This window comes from Capsicum annuum, chromosome 10 (genome assembly GCF_002878395.1).
Source record: "Capsicum annuum cultivar UCD-10X-F1 chromosome 10, UCD10Xv1.1, whole genome shotgun sequence".
NCBI classification, from domain to species: Eukaryota; Viridiplantae; Streptophyta; class Magnoliopsida; order Solanales; family Solanaceae; genus Capsicum; species Capsicum annuum.
This window is the reverse complement of record NC_061120.1, coordinates 22,030,126-22,052,230: the sequence shown is the minus strand read 5'-3', so window position 1 is coordinate 22,052,230 and position 22,105 is coordinate 22,030,126. Positions and strand designations below refer to the sequence as shown.

The window sequence follows — 22,105 nt, the reverse complement described above, 5'->3', positions numbered from 1 at the left end:
ATGACTAATATTTTACAACAGATGAGTAATCTATTGAGAATAACCAAACAAATAAAAATATCTGTTGAAAATGACCAAACAGATATAGACATCTGTTGCAACAAATGACTCACTTGTTGCAACAACTAATTCATCTATTGAAAATTCTCAAACAGATATAGTCATCTATTGCAACAGATGACTAAGTTGTTGCAACATATGACTCATCTGTTGGAAATTACTAAATAGACAAAATATGTGTTGAAAAACAATTAAAATTACTAAAGCTCAAATGTTTTTTTATGAGAACTCAAACGTTTACCCATTGTCTAAGGTCTTGTCTTCAATTTTAGTTAAATCAATTTAATTAATATTAATAATTATTTAATTTGAATCAACAAACTTGTTGCAATAAATAGGTGATCTGTTGGAAAATAATTAAAATACTAGGGAACTCAAACATTTTTAGGAGAACTCAAATGTTTGTCCCATTGTATTAAAGACTTCTTTAATTTTGGATAAATCAATCTAGTTATTACTAGTAATTGCTTAATTTGAATCAACAGATGATTCATCTGTTGGAAATTATCAAACAGATAGAAAATCTGTTATAATAGATGGGTCATCCGTTAGAAAGCAATTAAAATACTAGGGAACTTAAATATTTTTAGGAGAACTCAAACGTTTGTCCCCTTGAAACTTTTGCATTTGATGTATGATACACTATTTTTGTCTTATTTACTTGTTTCATGAAATTTTTCATGTGTTTCACTTATTCGTTGTGCCCTTGTTAAAATTTTTGAAATTTTTTTCGGTCAAATTTTGTTCGTATATCACTTGGACATTACTTCATAGGTGATTTTATAAGTATAATTATGATTTTTGTTAAATTTTTTATTTGGTATATTTGCTACTGCTACAATGGATAGAACCTGCAATATGAATCCAACACATAAGTAATTTGTTGTAACAAGTAAGTAATCTGTTGCAACAGATGACCCATATGTTGGATTCATGTTACAACACTATAATATGAATCTAACAAATGAGTAATCTGTTGCAACAGATTAGTCATATATGTTGCAACAGATTACTCATCTGTTGCAACTGATTAGTAAATATGTTGCAATAGATTAGTCAATATGTTGCAACAAATTACTCATCTATGCAACAGATTACTCATCTATTGGATTCACGTGACATGTTTTATCTATTATTGAAAAAACAGCAGTAGCAGATACACCTAGATGAGAAATTCAACTAAAAATTATAATTTTACTTACTAAAATCACCTATAAGTAATTCTCAAGTGATATATGAATAAAATTTGACCTAAAAAATTTGATCAAGTAGCAATAGTAGTGGTGACAACAATGTTCAACAACAAGAAGATGATGATGATAAACAAGAAGAGATGATACAGAAGAACAAGATGATGATAATGAAGAAGATGATGATGAATAAAGCAGCAACAATGAACAACAAAAATCACAAAGAGAGAGAAAACTCCAATAAATGAGAAGAGAGAAACATGTCTTTTTTCCCGCTATTTCTAGTTATATTAGGTTTTACATTGGATCAAAGTGTAAATTAAAAAACTTGTGGGTTATTTTCAAACTTTTATTACTTTCTTAATCCTTAATAAAGTAATTTTCACCTCCACTCAATTATTAAGACTTGTGTCACCCATACCTCATTTTAAAACTCTTTTGTCACCTAGAGTCCAAAGCCCCAAGACACTTTAGTGTGTTTGGTATGAAGGAAAATGTTTTCCATGGAAAAGATTTTCCTAAAAAATGTTTTCCTGGAAAACAAGTTGATTTCTTACTTGTTTTCTTATGTTTGGTTGGTGGATGGAAAATATTTTTCGAAAAATATTTTCTAGTATTTGGTTGGTGAATGAAAAAATATTTTTCAAAAAATACATTTTAGTGTTTAGCTAAAGCGTAAAAATACATTTTAGAATTCTTTTTTAAAAAGTAAATTAAAAAAATTAAATTCTTTTTTGGGAAGGGGGTTGGTTGGGGGTGGGTAGGGGTGTCAGAATAGGTAGTAGGGGTGGGGTAAGAAAATGTATTGAATTCTTTTTGTTAAGAACAAAAATAAAAAAATTGGCGGGGGGGGGGGGGGGGTGGGGGGGGGGGGGGGGTAGTAGGGGCTGGGGTTCAGGGTAGGGGAGTGAGGGGGAAGAAAAAAATTGAAAATTTTTTTAAAAATAAATTTATTTTTTTTTAGGGTAGGGGGAGGGGGGAAGGGATGGGAAAGGGGGTTGGGAAGGGGGTAAGAGAAAAGTTTGAATTTTTTAATAAAATGTAGATATTATTTTTTGAGGGAGGCTGGTAGGGGTAGGGGTGGGGTGGGATGGGGTGGGGGTAGGGGATAGACTAAGAAAAAATTTTGAAATACTTTTTAAAACAATTGAATTTCAGGGATGGGGGTAGGGGTAGAGGTGTGGTAGGGGTAGGGGTAGAGGTGAGGTGGGGGTAGGGATGGTGTAGGGGTGATAGGGTATTGTGGGCGGGGGGCGGGATAGATAATTTTGAGAATTGTACATACATTTCAACTTTAAAATGAGGTTGAAAGAGAATTTTGGAAAATGTTCTCCTTACTTTTTGAAGGGAAGTCATATTTCTTAGATTTAAGGAAAATAAGTTAGTTTGATAAACATTTTTCAAAACATATAAGCCCACCAAACATAAGAAAACTGGAAAACATTTTCTAAAAAATGTTTTCCTTCATACCAAACACACCATTGAATCAAAAAAGAAAGAAAAAGGGAGATAAGCCTTTGATTTTTTTACCACTTCATTCGATGGTGACATGCTTATTTCTTTTAATTTTTTGATCGAAAATTTCCAATTGAAAAAGAAACAGGAGAAATTATAGGAGAGAATTCATTATCAATACCAAAGTAAGAGGGAAAAGTAGAAGTAGAGCGTATGCATGTTTTTTTGTAAATTTTGGTGTAAATATTATTTATATAGAATTATTGAATTTGTTTTATATAAGGTTATTATGATTTCTTACATAAATTAAAAAATCTGACAAAATTAATTGTAAACAAAACTTTATCCACTAAAAGAACGTATGAAAAAGAGGTACTACTAATTAATTGAATTTTTTAAAGATTTACTTAAAGTTAAAAATTTAATTGAATACGAACACTAAAAAAAATGTATGACAATGTATATTGTCAATTAATTACTTTCTTTTAAATGATTTATTTGAGGTAAAAATTTAATTGACTTTTATTTCCTAAATTTTAGGTACATAATTCAAAAAAGGAAAGTGTTAGGATTTGTCCTAAATTTCTTACCTTACTTGGATTCTTCCATAATTGTATTTTACTTCAGAAGAATTTCTTAGTAGAAAAGGTTTCCTAGCAGAAAAAGATCTCTTTCCTATTAGATTTCTATTAGGTTTATTCTTTTGTACCTCTATAAATAGAACAACTCGCTTCTTAAGTCATAATACAATAGCATCCACAATGTAGTTTTTTAAAGAGTCTAGTTTATGGGGAGATTTTATCTCTCATTAATTTTATGTTTTTTAATATTAGATTTTATATGTAAGCTGATTGGTCAAATAATATAATAATATTAAGTTTTTAGTATTGTTTTATGTGTCTTTTGAATTGTCACCACAATGGTTTGCAACTAATAGCTTCCGCATGACGCCCTCTCGATTTCGAACCCAAGAAGAGGTATCAGAGCCTATGGTTCTGTTAAGAATTCGTGCCCTACTGATTATCTTATTTTCGCCTAACTATTGTCTATCGATGGAACGGGCTGCCTGACATGTTCCAAGGAAGCAGCAAAACAGAAAGTAAAGAACACAACGATTTTTACATGAAAAACACCCAGCTCAAAAGGTGTAAAAAATCACGACATGTACCTCTACAGGATTTTACCCCAACTTCACTAAATAACTCTGAGCCCCAACAACGACTGATTACAAAACTCTTACAACCAACAAATAGTAATTATAAACTCTAATTCCTTTAACACAACAACTAGGAATTATAAACTCTAATTCCTAACTACACATACACCTCCCAAGGTATGCGTTTCCAAAGTTTTTGAGTTTTCCTCAACTCGAAGACTAGCTCCTAGTTCAGTTTATAACTCACTGAAACTAATATTACATCAATAGTTCAAACACAATGAACAACTCTGATAATCAACTATAAAACTCTTAGCTGGATTCTATACTTAGGACCAGGTTCTTCAATGTGTTTCTTCAGTGATTGAGTAGCACTTCGTGAAGTCAATCTGTCAATTGTGCTTTTCTGTTTTATAAGTGTGTAAGTTATTCTGACTGATGCGTCTTCTATTTAAGAACAGCTCTTCAAAGAGTCTTTTTTTTTTCAAACTCCTCCTTTAATCAGAACTCTCATTGCATAGAGTTCTACTTTAAGTGAAACTCCTTCTTCAATTCCAACTCTTGTCTCCTTAGTGTTGTAGCAAAACTCCAACTCATTAAATCAGCACATGTTTATTTATCAAAATCTTTCTCCTCCCACACGTAGGACTCTTCAGGATATACTCAGAAGTGAAACTCTTTCTTCACGTAGGACTCCCTTTTCAACTCAACTTGCTTTCCCTTATCATTAAGTGTGTGAATCAAATTCAACTCGTTATATTTCCTACATGATTAGTACCTTGATTATATCAAAATTAGGCTTGCTTATTCGTTCCTGTCTTTAAGCAATCTTGTCTACATCTATCAGTGAAACTGAAAATCTATTTTTTTATGCGTGGACCAGCTCAAGTAACATGTTTCATTCATGTGTCAGTTTGTCAAACATCAAAACTACATAGTACCCAACAAATTTCCTCTTTTTTTTATGATGACAAACCTCTTGTCTTTTTGCATTCAACCATCTTCACCTATAGGCACTAAAGTATAAAACACTAGAATGAAATCAGTTAGTCAATGGGTTATAAACATTGCACAACCCTCTTATCTTTCCCCTTTTGGCATCATCGAAAAACTATTTCAACATAATCATATACTAGCCAAAGTGATTAATTATACTATTCATGGCCACTGGGGCTATCACCAAAACAATCAGACAAAGACTTAAGCCAACATAGTAATGTATTAAAGAGAGCAAAAACATGAGTCAATTTAGCAGAGATAACCATTCCATTTAACTGTCAGAGCATGTTCCACATTAAAACTAAGCTAGTATTGATCAAAGCAAAACAACTGAGTATTTAAAAAATATGGTATAAAAGTGGGACATGACTAAGGGTACGAATAGTGATGAGAAAGAAAGAACATGTGATATCAACTGTGACAATTAATGAATGACTTCAACATTTTTATCCCTCTCTTAATCAAGGTCAAGCTTTAAAGTCATGATCCAAGCCTGAAGGACCACTTATTCTACTTCATGACTGTCTTGAACAGCTTTAAGTTCAGAATTTATCTCAGCTAAATCATTTTTTTTTGCAATGAGTTTTAGCCCTCTTTATTGAACCAGGTAGAGCAGCATGATTCATTTGTTCAAAACCATCCATTGTTGTTTGAAAAGTCAAACCTAAACTAGGACTGAGAAATCCTAAAAGATCTGAGCCAATTAAGAACTAAAAGGGAGAGCATGTCTCTTTTCATTCTTCAGAAACATATGCTGCATGTGATTGATGATCAAGCTTGGAAAATCCATAGTACAAAACTGATATTTTGGTTGAGAAAGAAGAAGAATTTTCTGGTGTAGGATTACCACATTTGTGCACACCCATTTGGAGAGAATCAAAGAAAGTTTGGTTCAACCAATTCATTAGCTTTATTAGACAATGAGAGGATGAAGTGTGTGGAATTGAACAAGTGTGCTCAACTGTTTCCACTTAGACAACCTATGCTTATGTCAGTGTAGAACATACCTGATAAGAAGAACTTTGTAGTCACATCTGCTTGCTTGTACCTATTTTTCTGCATAATCTAATACAAAATTAGGCTAAAAAAGTCAAAAATCTGAAATTAGGACACACAACTAAATGTGCAAGACTGAATAGAATAACTTTTTAACTAATAAGATTAAGAAGAAAAATGGTTATTCTAGTCAATCATTAAGGGGAGTTCATGCAATTTTAATCATCCCCAAGTCTAACTTATTCCTTTCAAAATTCTCTCTACGTAGTGCCTTTGGTGCTTCTCCAGTCAATTAAGTAACCCACATAGTCAACATTTTTATAGCCCTTAAGAGTGAAATTAGTTTCCTTTGGATACCATAGTCCCAAGTCATTGATTTGTTGTTCCCTCTGTCGATATGCCCTCAGTTATAGAATAAGTAGTACAACATGTTTTTGTGCATGCTCAGCAGTTTCACTGTCATTCTCTTAACTTCTCTGCTTCTTACATTAGTCCACAAAGATTCATACGAACCAAGTTCAAGCACTAGATCATTATTTTTTTTTAGATCTCCCTTACTTCCCCCTTACACGAGCACTACAAATCTGGCCATCTTTCAAATGATCCATTCACCTTTTAAATGTGGTAAGTGAAAGAAATTTATTTTCTTCTAGTCTTATGCCTTGAGCAAGCTTTATTCATGTACAAATTTTTCTTGCCTCCTTTTACTCTCACCTGCAAAACAAATTAGGGGTTAACTTTAGGCACCCAGAAAAGCTTGGGGCCTTTTTTATGAGTAAATAATTGAATCAGATTTCTTCTAGCCTATGCAGGCAACAAGTTACGTGACCTATTTGTCTGACCAGGTTTAGTTATCCTTTTCTTGGTCTGAGATAGTTTATTTTTTAGATTTAGACTGCTGGATCTGCTTTTGGCAGCAAAAGGACATTCAGTGGTTGGCTGTCCTAGTTTTCCACAAATATAACATAAATCTTTATAGGAAATAGTTTCTTTGTGAAAACCTATGCAACCCTCTCATTTTGAGTCCTACTACATAGATGATTAACAATTCTAGATGACTTGGTCTATCGGTTAGCTCTTTCAAGATCAAGTTTTATCCTAGAATTTTCTCGAGTTTGCTTTCTAACCTTTTTTATTTGATAAAACAATTCATCTTTTCTTTGTTTAAGTTCAGACTCAATTCTTTGATGATTTTCACTCAAGGCTCCTTTTTTCTTTTTTCAGTAATTGACAACTTTAATATTTTTGATTTTAGATCTAGGTTTGATGAACCAAGTTGACTGACCTGTTCCTTTAGGGTGAAGTTTTCTATATCAGTGACATTCTTACAAGTCTCAAGATTAATGTAATCAAACTTTAGACCTGCAAAAACATTGAATAACTGATCCCTTTCAGATGTGAGCTCGTGAAAATCATCAATCAGTGCATTCATTAAGGGAATAAGTCTTTTCTTAGAACAAAGATGTAATTTATCTTTAAGATCAAGTAGACTTACCTTAGATTTTATTTCCTTTTCTTCCATGTCTGAGTCACCTATAGCCATAAGTGCACTTTCATCAACTCTATCATCATTAGATTCTTCTGAGCTTGATCCCCATGCAGCCATCATAGCAAATGATTCCTTCTTTTCGAAGTAAAGATTTCTCTTTTAGCTTCAACTCTTTTTCAGCTCTTATATTTTTTCGCTCAATTTCCTACAATGGAAAATCCCTGATCATATGATCTGTATCTTCATACTTGAAATAACCAGTTTGAGACTTATAGTTAGAATAACACCTACTACTCGTTCCTCTCTTGTTCTGGTGTTTTCATTTCTTAAAATACCTTTTGAAATTCTTGGTAAGCTTTCTATTATCTATATCTGATTCTATGCTGTCAGACTCTTTTAGTGCTATTGACTTATCCTTAGTTCCTTTATTTTTCTCTAAGGTATCCATGTTCTTCTCATATACGTTCACAAGAGTCTCCCAAATTTGTTTTGCAGTGGTGCAACCTGAGATCCTGTTATATTCATCTGGTCTAAGTCTGTGAATAAGAATATACTTAGCTTTTACATTCTTTCCAAGCATCTTAAAGTCGGCATTATCATGCTTACTCTTGTCTTTTAATAGATCCATGTTTTCAGCATCCTTCTTCATGGGGTATTGAGGTCCATCAATAATTCTACTACAGAGTTCGTAGTCAACATCCTGAAGAAAATCTTTCATCCTTTTTTTTCATCCTGAGTAGTACTGTCCATTGAAAAATGGAGGCCTATTGATGTCTTGTCCTTCGCAGTAGCCAATAGGTGGAGCAGAATTCATCTTTGATCTTATCTTAAGGTGTGAGCCTTAACAAGATAACCCGTTATGATACCACTTATTAAGAATTCGTGCCCTACTAATTATCTTATTTTTACCTAACTATTGTCTATCGATGGAATGAGTTGCCTGACGTGTTCCAGGGAAGCAGCAAACCAAAAAGTAAAGAAAATAACGACTTTTACATGGAAAACACCCGACTCAAAAGGTGTAAAAAATTACGACCTACACCTCTACAGGATTTTACCCCAACTTCACTAAATAACTCTGAGCCTCAATAACGACTGATTACAAAACTCTTACAACCAACAAATGAGAATTATAAACTTTAATTACTTTAACACAACAACTAGGAATTATAAACTCTACTTCCTAACTATACACACACCTCCCAAGGTATGCGTTCCCAAAGTTTTTGAGTTTTCCCCAACTCGAAAACTAGCTCCTAGTTCAGTTTATAACTCACTGAAACTAATATTACATCAATAGTTCAAACACAATGAACAACTCTAATAATCAACTGTAAAACTCTTAGCTAGATTCTATACTTAGGACCAGGTTCTTCAATGTGTTTCTTCAGTGATTGAGTAGCACTTTGTGAAGTCGAGCTGTCGATTGTGTTTTTCTACTTTGTAAGTGCGTAATTTATTCTGACTGATGCATCTTCTATTTAAGCACAGCTCTTCAAAGAGTTATTCTTTATTTTAAACTCCTCCTTTAATCAGAACTCTCATTGCATAGAGTTCTACTTCAAGTGAGACTCCTTCTTCATTCCAACTTTTGTCTCTTTAGTGTTGTAGTAAAACTCCAACTCTTTAAATTAGAGCATGTTTGTTTATCAGAATCTTTCTCCTCTTACACATAGGACTCTTCAGGATATACTCAGAAGTGAAACTCTTTCTTCACGTAGAACTCTTTTTTCAACTCAACTTACTTTCCCTTATCATTAAGTGTTTGAATCAAATACAACTTGTTATATTCCCCACATGATCAGTACCTTGTGTATATCAGAATTAGGCTTGCTTATTCATTCCTGTCTTTAAGCAATCTTGTCTGCATCTATCAGTGAAACTGGAAATCTGCTTTCCTATGCGTGGACCATCTCAAGTAACATATTTCATTCATGTGTCAGTTTGTCAATCATCAAAACTACATAGTACCTAACAGGTTCAAAGTTCCAATAGTATGGTGAGATGAGATAGATAAGTTCAAAGCGGTTTCAAAATCAAGCTGTAACAGTTTGGCGATATTAAAGATTTCGTCTAGCTATATGTGGAGGAGATTAAAGTATATTTTCAACAATGGTTTGCGACTAATAACTTCCGCATAACGCCCTCTCGATTTTGAATCCAACAGAAAGGAGGTATTAGTTGTCGTTTAATTCTAATCACTTCTAATAAGGAAAAGTTTAACCATAAGTATTTAATTAATTTTCAATTTTAAAATATTAAAAAATAGTAAAAAGAAGATTTTGTGTAAAACGGAGATATTTAATAAAGGGCAAAAAGTTCAAACAATATTTTAAGACCATTCACACTTTTAATGTAATATAGATATAGATAATATTGTGAAACCCACGACTGGAGATGTACTCACAATTCATTTTTCTTGAGATAGTATTAATTATCAACTAAAACAAGGAATACAGAAATGCACCTACAGATTAATGGCTTGTTCCTTCTTCACGATCCTGTATGTTGCGCCTTCTCTCCTATCTACGTTAATGCACCCCCTAATAAATATCACAGTCAATTTCATTCCATCTCATCAAAATCCAGAATAAAATTTTGAGAAAGTTAACAAAACTAAATGAAAATGGAAGTGTACTCTGAGAGCAACGAATTAATTCGTCTCAATGGATCGCCTTTTGACGTTCTGAAACTCTTCCTCTCACGCTTCATTTTGACGCTGACATTCTAGGTGAGAATTACGTGTGTTGGCACATGACACAGAGGGTATTTTGAGAATTCATAATGGGATATGGGTATTTAGAGAAGTGGGAGGTGACAAAAAAGTCTTTAAATTAAAAATGATGACAACTTTGATCAACTAAGGTCAAAGCTTCATTTAATTATGATTAAGTTAATTGAGGTGTAAAGTGTAATTTTTAAAAAATTTTAAATTTTTTAAAAGTCCCCCAACTCCAAATTTCAAATTTTTGAATTTCCCTCCTTTTCTTATCTTTCAATCTTTCTTCTTTTTTTCTTTCTCTCTCTAAATTTCTTTCTCCCCATCTTCTTCTTCTTTTCCTCTCTCTAGATTTTCCTCTTCTTCCATCTTCTCTTCCTTTTTTTCTTTCTCTTTTTATTTCATTCTTCTTCCTTTTTTAATTTTCATGGACTATTTTTAAAAAAATTGAAAAGTTTGAAAAGAATTTTTTTTACTTCTTTTAAAAATGAATGAAGAAATAATTCAGCAACTACGAGAGTTGTTTCAGCAACTACGATAATTACTGCAACTATTAGTTTTTGTGTTACAATAATTATCGAAGTTGCTGCAGTAACTATTGAAATTGCTGCGGCAACTTCGACTATTGCTGCAGCAACTTTGATAGTTGCTACAACAACTTCGATACTTACTTAATTTCTAAAAAAAGATATGGTTGGAGGAGGAGCCCACGAAAAATTGATATTTATGGTAAAAATGGAGGTGATGGTGTTGGTGGTGACGTCGAATGAGAAGATGACATTTGTTGTGGTGTTGATAGTGACGGTAGTGGAGGGGAAAGAAGAAAAATAGGTGATAGTTATATAGAGGGAGGAAATAATGGTGAATCTGAAAGAGGTGGCAATGGTAGTGATAGTGATAGTGATAATGGAGGAAGAGGAGGTGCCGGCGGCGGCGGCAACACAAAAGGTGTGGAGGAGGAGTAGTGGTGATGGTGTAGGGATTTTTGTGTAAATATGATGTAGGAATCTTTGTGTAAATAATAAAACTTGAGGGTTTTAAAATTAGTGTCATTAACACTAATCTTAAAATTGTCACCTCTACTAAATATTTAAGACTTGTGTCACTCTTTTTTAGTTTTGAAACAATTTTTTCACCCTTAATTAATTTGCCCAAGTCAAATGGCAAGAGTAACATTCATGTTTTAAACAAGAATAACAGGGTGAGTTTTACAGAAGTCGTTCACCAATTCATCAACTCCTCCTCCACACCCTTTTTGTTGCCGCCGCCGCCATCACCTCCTCTTCCTCCACTATCACTATCACTACCATTGCCACCTTTTCTAGATTCACCATTACTTCCTCCCTCTACATAGCTATTGCCTATTTTTCTTCTTTCTCCTCCACCACCGTCGCTATCAACACCGCAACAAATGTCATCTTCTCGTTCGACGTCACCACCAACACCACCACCTTCATTTTTACCATAAATATCAATTTTTCGTGGGCTCCTCCTCCAACCAGATCTTTTTTCAGAAATTAAGTATCGAAGTTGCTGCAGCAACAGTCAAAGTTGTTGCAACAATTTCAATAGTTGCTGCAGCAACTTCGATAATTGTTGTAATACAACAACTATTAGTAGTTGTTGAAGCAACTCTCGTAGTTGCTGAATTTGCTGAATTATTTCTTCATTCATTTTTAAAAGAAATCAAAAAATTTCTTTTCAAACTTTTCAATTTTTTTTAAAAAAGTCCATGAAAATTAAAAAAGGAAGAAGAACGAAATGAAAAAAGAAAAAAAAGAAAGAAAAGAAAATGGAAGAAGAGGAAAATCTAGAGAGGAAAAAAATAGGAAGAAGACGGGGAGAAAGAAATTTGAAGAGAGAAAAAAAGAAAAAACATTGAAAGATAAGAAAAAAGGAAAAAATTCTAAAATTTGAAATTTAGAGTTGGAGCACTTTTAAAAAATTTAAAAAATTTTAAAAATTACACTTTACACCCCAATTAACTTAATCACAATTAAATAAAGCTTTGACCTTAGCTGGTCAAAGTTGTCACAATTTTTAATTTAAAAATTTTTTTGTCACCTCCCACCTAATTTTCTCATTTAACTTGGTATGCACTTTTTTCAACTACAGAGATGTTATCAAATGCATTTACAAGCCAAAGAAAGTCTTAGGAATTACAACAGTAAACAATCCTATTACGTAACATGTAGTGGCAGTAATTATACATATACAGCTTCTGTCAAAAGCAATTAGTATGAAAAGGGAAAACTTGGAAGTATAAACAGAATTCCTCATCGCAACTAAACAGAATTCCTCCTCGCAACTAAGTTGTTTACCCTTTGAATTGAAATTATTTTATCAGAAATGTTGAATGTTCTGCTATGAGAAGCAAGAAGGATGAATGCATTCACTTTCTTATATATACGCACTAGACATAGAGTAGAAAATTTTTCAAAAATATTTTTACATAAAATTGGTGTCCATTGTCTCATCTCTTTGTCACAAAAGATGTAATGCTGCAAAGGCCGAGTTCAAATCTTAGAATCAAAATACCTTGCACAAATGAAGGATTTTGTGAAAGCCATACCGGAATCTTATTAGGTAAAAGCTGTACGAGATATTCCATCTTTCGCTAATAAACAGATGTAAACCAATCTAATCAGGTGACTACTCAAGCTACCTAACAACTCAATCCTTCAGTTTTGCAAATCTACAAACAAGTAGATTGATGATGTTATAACTACCTTCCACAGCCATCTTTAGAACTGTCAACTACACACAGGTGGCGTTCAATGCATCAAAACAACACTTACGAAACTGATTTTACCACTGAAGATCTAAAGAAGCGAGGTGACTAGGAACTAAAATGATATCATGTTTATATAGATAGGTAAATTGAACAAAGGTTCGGCAGCTCTAAGCGCAGCTACAAGGTGACTCGGTCATGTATTGTTCTAGAGAAATAAGGAGAAGCAGCTATTTACTCATGTGTTAGTAAATTGTATACCGGTCCTTTGGTGCCACTCAATTCGTCGTTCTTAAGTAAGATCATAACTTCACACTTCCTCCTCACTTCTCTTCATCGTCGACGTTGGAAGCCTTTGGAGCTTGTTTCAGCTCCTCACTCATGGATATTTTGACCCAAATATAAGAGAAGGTCAAAAATTGACAAGAAGACGAATACCCAAATTGATCTTAGAGAGGTGCCACAACACCTACTCAATGCCTATCTTTACAGCCATGATATGATATCCAATATAACATACATCGCTATCATACCACTGCAATTGCTCAACAAATAGCTCATGCTCGTTAACCTCTTACTAGTACTTCAATTTTTTTCGTCTTAGATGTGTATCTAAAGTTCAAATGCCTCATTTGAGCTGCTTCCCGTTCTAACTTTGGGCATGTGAATCAGGGGGCCAAGTGCACATATAGTCACTTACAAGGCAACTATTCAAGACATGGTCGAAAATTATAAAATATTCAATGTTTAGCCGCTTCAAACTAAGTTGGGTTTTCCAAAGCGTAACTTCAGACATGTATATCCAAAATGCAAGTCAAAGTAAAGAGGAGAAAAGATAGGACGTTCTCCTCTCTGTTTTGAGAATTGACCTTCTATTGAACAACTTATAGTTCAACAAATAACTCATACTCGTTAACCTTTAACATTGTGCTTCAAATTTTTTGTAATCTTTGAGATCTATTTCTGTTCAAACTTCCTCTTTCTAGCTCTACTTCCCATTCTATATCAGGCCAAGGGAATCCGGGAAAGTGCACATATTGCCGCTTGGAGGACAGTTATTCAAGACATAGCAATGGAGAATTACAAAACAGTTAATGCTTAGCTGCTTCAAAATCAACTTCACACCTACCAAAGTTTAAACTCTGGTTTGAAGTAGCAAACTTCAGACATAGAGTCTCAAGTTAGGCTTCCTCAACTTTCACAGGTTTGATAGGAATTCAGCATCAAACAAAAGAATCATGTATGTGAAGACAACAAGATGGAGATAATTTAGCCAACAATTGCTCATACGTCCGGCTTGCTGATGGAACCTAGCATGTGCTATTTAGAGCATATGCCAACGTACAAAATGGAAGAGCCGACTCTGGTTGCTTTGCTAACAGAGCTGTCGTCGAGTTCATGAGTAGTACGTAAAAATGATAATCATATTAAAGCAATAACATATAGCAATCATTTTCTTCTTTGTAAACTCAAATGCAAAGTTCCTCTCGAACATGAACAGTGTATCCTCAAATGATAGAGTAGACTTTCCAAGTTAATTTAGCATTCTTTTCCTAAAATACTGGACCAAAAAAAATAAATTGTAACTTAGGGTAAAGGAGGCCTAATTATTACAATAGCTATCCTAAACAATAAACATGATCTACAAAAACAGTCACTCTCCAATGCAGGCAAGACGGTAACATATTTGTCATCTATATTAGCAAACTAGACAAAGTTGCATTCGGTAGCAATAGGATCAAAAATCCAAGTCTATGTTCAAAAATTGCTGTGAGTGAGAATTTATACCTGAATATCATACACGTATAACTCTTTAGCCCCTTGTTCACTTCCAACTTCATGAATATCCATCAACAATCATGTATCCCAAAACACCATGATGATTCAATCATGTAACATGTGATTCTTTAGATAAAGATAAAGATTCAACTTTTAAAAAAAAAAATGCCACATGGGCAAGTTAAAACACTTTTTTTATGTAAGAAAAATTAAATCATGTCCCTTTACATCTTTTTTTTATATAAACAAATAGTAGATCATTAAACTTAAAAATAAACTTAATTTTAAAATTCAAATGGTTATATATAAAATTGACATTGATACTACTTAATTTAATTTAATGCTTATTTTTTAAATTTGAGTTAAAAGAAACATGTGATTCCTTACATTTATATTATTTAATCTAATTTAACGTTCAATTTTTAGTTTGAATTAAGATAAACATGTGATTCTTTACATAAAGGCAAAGTTTCAAATTTATTTTTTTTTAAAAGAAAAAAAATACTGCCACATGGGCAAGTTAAAACAATTCTTTACGTAAGAAAAATTAAAGCATATTTTTTTACTTCTTTTTTGTTATATAAAAACTAGTAGGCCATTAAAGTGAAAAATAGTTTAATTTTAAAATTCAAATGGTTATGTTTAACATTTGTAGTTATACTATTTAATTTAATGTTTATTTTTAGAATTTGAGTTAAGATAAACATGTGATTCTTTAGATAAAAATAAAGATTCAAATTTATTTATTTTTTAAAAAAAAAAATTAGAGTAGCTGCATGCATTCTCTATTTAAGCATCTTTTTGGGGCATTTTTCAGTTAAACTCCAGTCTTTCAAATCTTAAGCATGTCTTACGGTTTTCATCTATGTCTTCTTATTTTGATATTTTAGTTGAAACTGTCTTTTACATGGATAAACTCCCACAATAAAATTTTTAGGGAAAATAACATAAATTCTAATAGTTTGCTACCTAATTACACTCACTTCCAACTTTTTTCATAATTACACCAAATCCCATCCAGATACATTTCAGATACATAACTAGCAAATTAATTGCCTATAAAAAAGGAAAGTAATGGGAAGAGATTAAATGACAGAGAAATTAATGGGATTTTGATTGAAATATGTTTCTTGAATTCCTGAAAATTAGCAATAAATTCATAATTCAAATTTTGAATCACCATTATTAACATCTTTCCATCACAATTCTCTCAAATCCTCTAAATCAAAATTCAAATTTGAATCACCATCATCAACATCCTCCAATCACAATTCTTTCAAATCCCCTAAATCAAATTGTTGCACAAAATATAAAATTAAATCAGCAAAAAATGTCAGAAAAACTTATGCATACCTAATCCAAAACATTTTATTGATAATGCTACATAAGATACTACGTGTTTTTTCAGATAAACTATAAATACAATACACATGTATCAGTTGTACTCAATATTTTGAATATATAAGTTGCAAGACAATCCAAAATAATTTCAAAATTTAGTATGTATTAGATACAATTATATAAGAACATAAATCACATATAAATTTATGTATGTATCAGAAAATATGCAACATTTCAGTGCATTATACTTATGTATTAGATTCACCGTTTATGTATGTATCAGAAAATATGCAACGTCTCAGTGCATTATACTTATGTATCAGATTCACTGTTTACATTACCATTAGTTATATTTTCTACTATGATACATAATTATAATGTATATGAGAGAAATTAATCTAACAAATACACAAAAATCATACTTTTGGTAATGAGTGTATTTTCGCAACATCCTTTCTTCCTCTCTTTTAAAAGAACAATAACAGTTTTTTTTGTTTTACTACTAGCAGCATCCCGTAACTTCTTCATCATTGTAGACTTGTTTCGATACTTAAATCTATTTTCACGAAAATTACTATCTTCATAATCAAGATTACTTAAACATGGTTCATCCAAAAAACGGATGGGGCAATTAGCAAAATCTTCATTTTTTTTTATCCTGTCTTCTGGGGATAAATTGTGTATGCAGTGACCTAGAAGGAATTGTGTAACTATATACTTTTGTGATGTGCTTGTGAAATATATAAAGGGGTGTCTTTGAGTTGGACTAGAATTTGTCACTGAGTATAGTTAGGTTTTTTTCTGGCGGTCAATGGCCATAACACGCATACTACAACTTTTTTTTTTTCTTTTGCTTATTTTTGTAATTTTGTCATTTAGAGTTAATTGCAGATGAATTTATTGCTAACTTTTATTACTTAGATAATGATTAATGATTTAATAGTCATGTTTTCTAAGAAAAATAAAATTTTTCTTAATCTGCAACAATGTTACCATGATTTAGGGAGAAAAATTAGGAGTTGTGTGTTATGTATCATATAAATAGCAGCAGGGCATTGACAGCAATTGCTTATTCTTTTTATTGTGTATCTTCTCTAATTTATATATTGTTTTGATTTGGATATGTTGGTGGGCAAAGGTTTGCTTCTTTTTTTATTTTTTCTATTTTCTGAAATTTGAAATATATTTTTGTTGAATATGGTTTGCTTCCAACAAGTTTAGAAAAACCGAACTCATCTTTATGTTCACTACTCATGCTACATAGTATTATGTTTAGAATGATAGAGTAATTTGTTATAAAAAATTATTTTATAGTCAGAATAATCATTATCAACTTATCGTCCATCATGTTACAATTAGAATAGTAATCTTTTTATCACGCTTGAATTATCACACATCAAAGGTCAACAACATAAGTTAGTCGTATTTCTTTTATGAAAAAAATATCTATAAAACAATTTAAATTTTTATCAACTAGAAAAAAAAAAAAAAAAGAGAACTTTACACTTGACATGCAAGTTGTTTGACCTGTTCATTTTTCATCTTTTATTTCTAAAGATTCATTTTTAATGTAAAGTTATTATATAGTAAATCTCATATTTATTGTGTTTGTTTGCGAAAATTAAATATCTGATCAAACACATTGATGCACAATACCACATAATTAAAATTTTGTAATAGTTACGTTGATATTAAGAGTATATTTGTGACAGCTACTTTAAAGAACATTTGTGGCTTTTATGCAAATATAAATGACATTTTTTTCAATAAAACGTAAATATTAAAATATCAATAAATTTCAATACACCTAAAAGCACTTAGTCGTAATTTAATCATGGAATTAACTACCCTAAGCCTCCTCCCATCTAAGTAAAAATTCCACCAACAATAAACATAGAACAAATCCTAGCCTCTTTAGAATCTCTATATATACTTGCCTATCTTTTCTCTAATGATCATTTGTATTTTATGCTCTAAAAACTTAACATGCAAAATCTTACCAGCATGAATCTCTTTGTATTCCTAGCTTGCTACATTAAATAGAGCATTGCATCATAACATCTGGCAACAACTATTTAAATGTATAATAACACTTACTATGCACAGATTTAAATATTTTATTTAGAAATTATGTTCATACAGAAATTTATGAATTATTAAGATTGTTCTTATTAACTGTGCAAAATTAAAGCACAAGTTAGTAAAAATAAAAAAGCAAATTGCAGACTTACAATTATTAAGTATTTCACAAGTGAACAAATATGAATATGATAATATTAGTTTGGAAATTAATTTATAATCACTAGATTAATTTTCTCAAATTTATTGCGTTTAGGTTAATATTAATATTAATCTCAACAAAAATATAAATTTAACTATTGAAGCAAATAACAACAACAACAAACCCAGTGTATTCCCACTTAGTGGGGTCTGGGGGGGTAAGATGTACGCAGTCCATACCTCTACCTCTGATGAAGTAGAAAGGCTGTTTCCGAAAGACCCCCGGCTCAAGTCACGAGATATCACACAAACACATAGTACAGCACAGCAGCAGATGACATAACATAGATACGGCACCCATAGGGAATATAAAACAGAGTAAAGCAGGAATGCAGGAATATAAAGCAGAGGAAAGCGCACAGATTCGTAATAAACATGGAACACGGAACACGAAACACTGAATACAGAATCATAACAGGAATACACCCCCACCAATTAATTCCCTACACTAGTGACCCGAACTGGCCCTAATCCTCTGCCGTAATTCGCATCTTCCAGACCTTCCTATCTAGGGTCATGTCCTCGGTGAGCTGTAACTGTTCCATGTCCCGCCTAATCACCTCACCCCAGTACTTCTTCGGTCTACCTCTACCCCGTCTAAAACCATCCAACGCTAGCCTCTCACACCTACGGACCGGGGCATCCATGCCCCTCCTCTTCACGTGTCCGAACCATCTCAATCGTGCTTCCCGCATCTTACACTCCACTGAAGTCACACCAACCTTCTCCCGGATAGTCTCATTCCGAACTCTATCCCCTCGGGTCAGTCCACACATCCAGCGCAACATCCGCATTTCTGCCACCTTCATTTTTTGGATGTGGGAGTTCTTAACTGGCCAACACTCCGCTCCATACAGCAAGGCCAGACGGACTACCACCCTATAGAATTTGCCTTTAAGCTTGGGCGGCACCTTCTTATCACACAGCACCCCCGATGCGAGTTTCCACTTCATCCATCCCGCCCCAATACGGTGCGAGACATCCTCGTCAATCTCACCGTTACTCTGGATCACGGACCCGAGATACTTGAACTTATCCCTCTTCCCTACCTCCTGTGCTTCTAGCCTCACTACTACCTCATTCTCCCGCCTCACGTCATTAAACTTACATTCCACATACTCTGTCTTGGTTCTGCTCACCCTGAACCCTTTAGACTCCAGAGTTTGCCTCCACAACTCTAATTTGTCATTCACACCCCCTCGAGTCTCATCTATCAGGACTACATCGTCTGCAAAAAGCATACACCACGGCACCTCCCCTTGGATACGCCGCGTCAACACATCCATTACTAACGCAAACAAAAAGGGACTAAGAGTAGATCCCTGATGCAATCCTGTCAGGACAGTGAAATGCTCTGAGTCTCCTCCCGCCGTCCTCACCTGGGTTTTCGCTCCCTCATACATATCCTTAATTACTCGTATATATGCCTGCGGTACTCCACTCACCTCCAAGCATCTCCAAAGCACTTCCCTGGGGACTTTGTCGTACGCCTTTTCCAGGTCGATGAACACCATGTGCAGATCCTTCTTCCTCTCCCTATACTGCTCCACCAACCTCCGTACCAGGTGGATTGCCTCCGTCGTCGAGCGGCCGGGCATAAATCCGAACTGGTTTTCCGAAATAGACACTATCTGTCTCAGCCTCACCTCGACCACTCTCTCCCATATCTTCATAGAGTGACTCAGTAACTTAATCCCCCTATAGTTATTGCAACACTGAATGTCCCCCTTATTCTTATAGAGGGGGATCATGGTACTCCACCTCCACGCCTCGGGCATCTTTGCCGTCCTGAAAATTTCATTGAACAATGCAGTCAACCACCTTACACCAGCCTCTCCAACGAACTTCCAAAACTCCACCGGTATCTCATCCGGCCCCGTCGCCCTACCCCTTCGCATCCTGCGGACTGCCTGTCTAACCTCGTCTACCTTAAAACGTCTACAATAGCTAAAATTCCGACACTCCCCTGAGTGCTCCAGTTCCCCTAACACAATAGCTCTGTCCCCCTCGTCATTCAAGAGCGTATGAAAGTACGACTGCCATCTCTTCTTTATGTGACCGTCCTCCACCAACACTCTACCGTCCTCCCCCTTAATGCACCTCACCTGATCGAGGTCACGACCCTTCCTCTCCCTAGCCTTAGCGAGTCGGAACAACTTTTTCTCCCCTCCTTTCCCCTGTAACCCTACATACAAGCTCTCAAAAGCGGCCGTCTTAGCTGCCGTGACCGCTGACTTCGCCTCCTTCCTCGCTAGCTTGTACTCTTTCCTGTTTACCCGCTTCTCTTCTTCGTCCTTACTTTCCACCAACTTAGCATACGCCTCTTTCTTGGTCTGCACTTTCTTCCCCACCTCTTCATTCCACCACCAATCCCCCCGATGATGTCCGGCCCGGCCCCTAGAAACACCCAACACCTCCCTTGCATTCTCCCTGATGCACGTTTCCGCCCTGTCCCACATATTATCCACGTCCCCCCTACACTCCCACACCCCCATTCCCGCCAACCTCTCCCCTATCTCCCACGCATTCACTGGCGTCAAGCCGCCCCACTTAATTCTCGGTCTACTCTCCTTACTCCTCCGCTTTCTATTCTTCTTTATACCCAAATCCATAACCAAGAGCCTATGTTGAGTCGAAAGATTCTCACTCGGGATGACTTTACAGTCTTTACACAACGCCCTATCCCCTTTCCTAAGCAACAAAAAGTCAATCTGGGTCCTGGCTATCGCGCTCTGAAAAGTGATCAGGTGCTCGTCCTTCTTCGGAAAGCCCGAGTTCACCACCACCAGCCCAAACGCCCTCGCAAACTCCAATAGGGTCGCACCCTCTTCATTTCTCTCCCCAAAACCAAAACCACCATGCACATCCCCAAAGCCTCCCGGTAGCGCCCCGATATGCCCGTTGAAATCCCCTGCTACAACAATCTTCTCCGAACTGGGCACGCCTCTCACCACCTCCTCCAAAGCCTCCCAGAACCACATCTTCTCCTCCCCCTCCGATCCCACATGCGGCGCATAGGCACTACACACGTTCAGGGTAAACCCCCGAATGACCAACTTAATAGTCATCAACCTATCGTTGATCCTCTTCACCTCCACTACCTGACCTCTAAGCTCTTCATCTACCAAGATGCCAACTCCATTCCTACGCCTGTCGCTCCCAGAGTACCACAGCTTGTAACCGTCCACATCCCTAGCCTTAGACCCTACCCACTTGGTCTCTTGGACACACGCAAGGTTGATCCTTCTCTTCCTAAGAATCTTCACCAGCTCTATGGACTTCCCCTGAAGGGTCCCTATATTCCAAGACCCAACCCTCAGCCTACCGTCGCTATCCACGCGCCCCCCACTACCCCCCCCCCGGCCAAACCTTGGCCTCCCACCCACTCCCGCTCTCTCCCCATCTCCCGCCCCCACCACAGCCCCACGCCCCAACCCCCTCGGACATGACCCTAACCACCCATTACCACCCACAGCCACAACTACACGAAAAAGTAGGAAAATATAAGGATATACCCGGTGGCAATATCAAAGCAGCAGCAAGGAGATACAAGACACACACACGTTCAAAGGAAAACTCCCGAAGCAAAACTAAGAAGCGACCACAGCAACAGCAACAACAGACAACAGGCAATGTTCACAAATCCCACGCAAGTCAAGGTACACGGGCTACTACGAGCATAGTATTAAGAATGGAATATGAAAGAATGAACTAAAATGCAATATGAAATAACGAAATAGCAAAGGTTAGAAGTCACCGGATTTCGCTTGGGGCTGCGGCTGCTGGAGACGACGTGGCGGGTGCAGGCGGAGTGTCGGCCTGTTGGAGACCAAGTTGGCGGCTGGGGATCGGGCGGCAGCTGGTTGAATGCCGGGTTGGGGGGGGTACGGACAGTACCGGTAGGGGGGGG

At 35.3% G+C, this 22,105-nt stretch overlaps 1 long non-coding RNA gene across 9 annotated transcripts in view; it reads right to left on the bottom strand.

The window, feature by feature from the left end:
• Positions 1–6,106: 6,106 nt before the first annotated feature.
• LOC107845443 overlaps positions 6,107–22,105 on the bottom strand; it is a 19,573-nt gene continuing 3,574 nt past the window's right edge. For 2 of the 9 annotated variants that reach the window (XR_001666851.2, XR_001666853.2), the window contains 2 exons: positions 9,817–9,888; positions 6,107–9,316 (listed from right to left, as the gene is read on the bottom strand). This is a non-coding gene — a long non-coding RNA (uncharacterized LOC107845443). Of the gene's footprint in view, positions 9,317–9,812; positions 9,889–13,566; positions 14,180–14,583; positions 15,860–22,105 lie in introns of those variants that run through there. The other 7 variants (XR_007046165.1, XR_007046164.1, XR_007046163.1 and 4 more) reach the window with 7 other exon arrangements.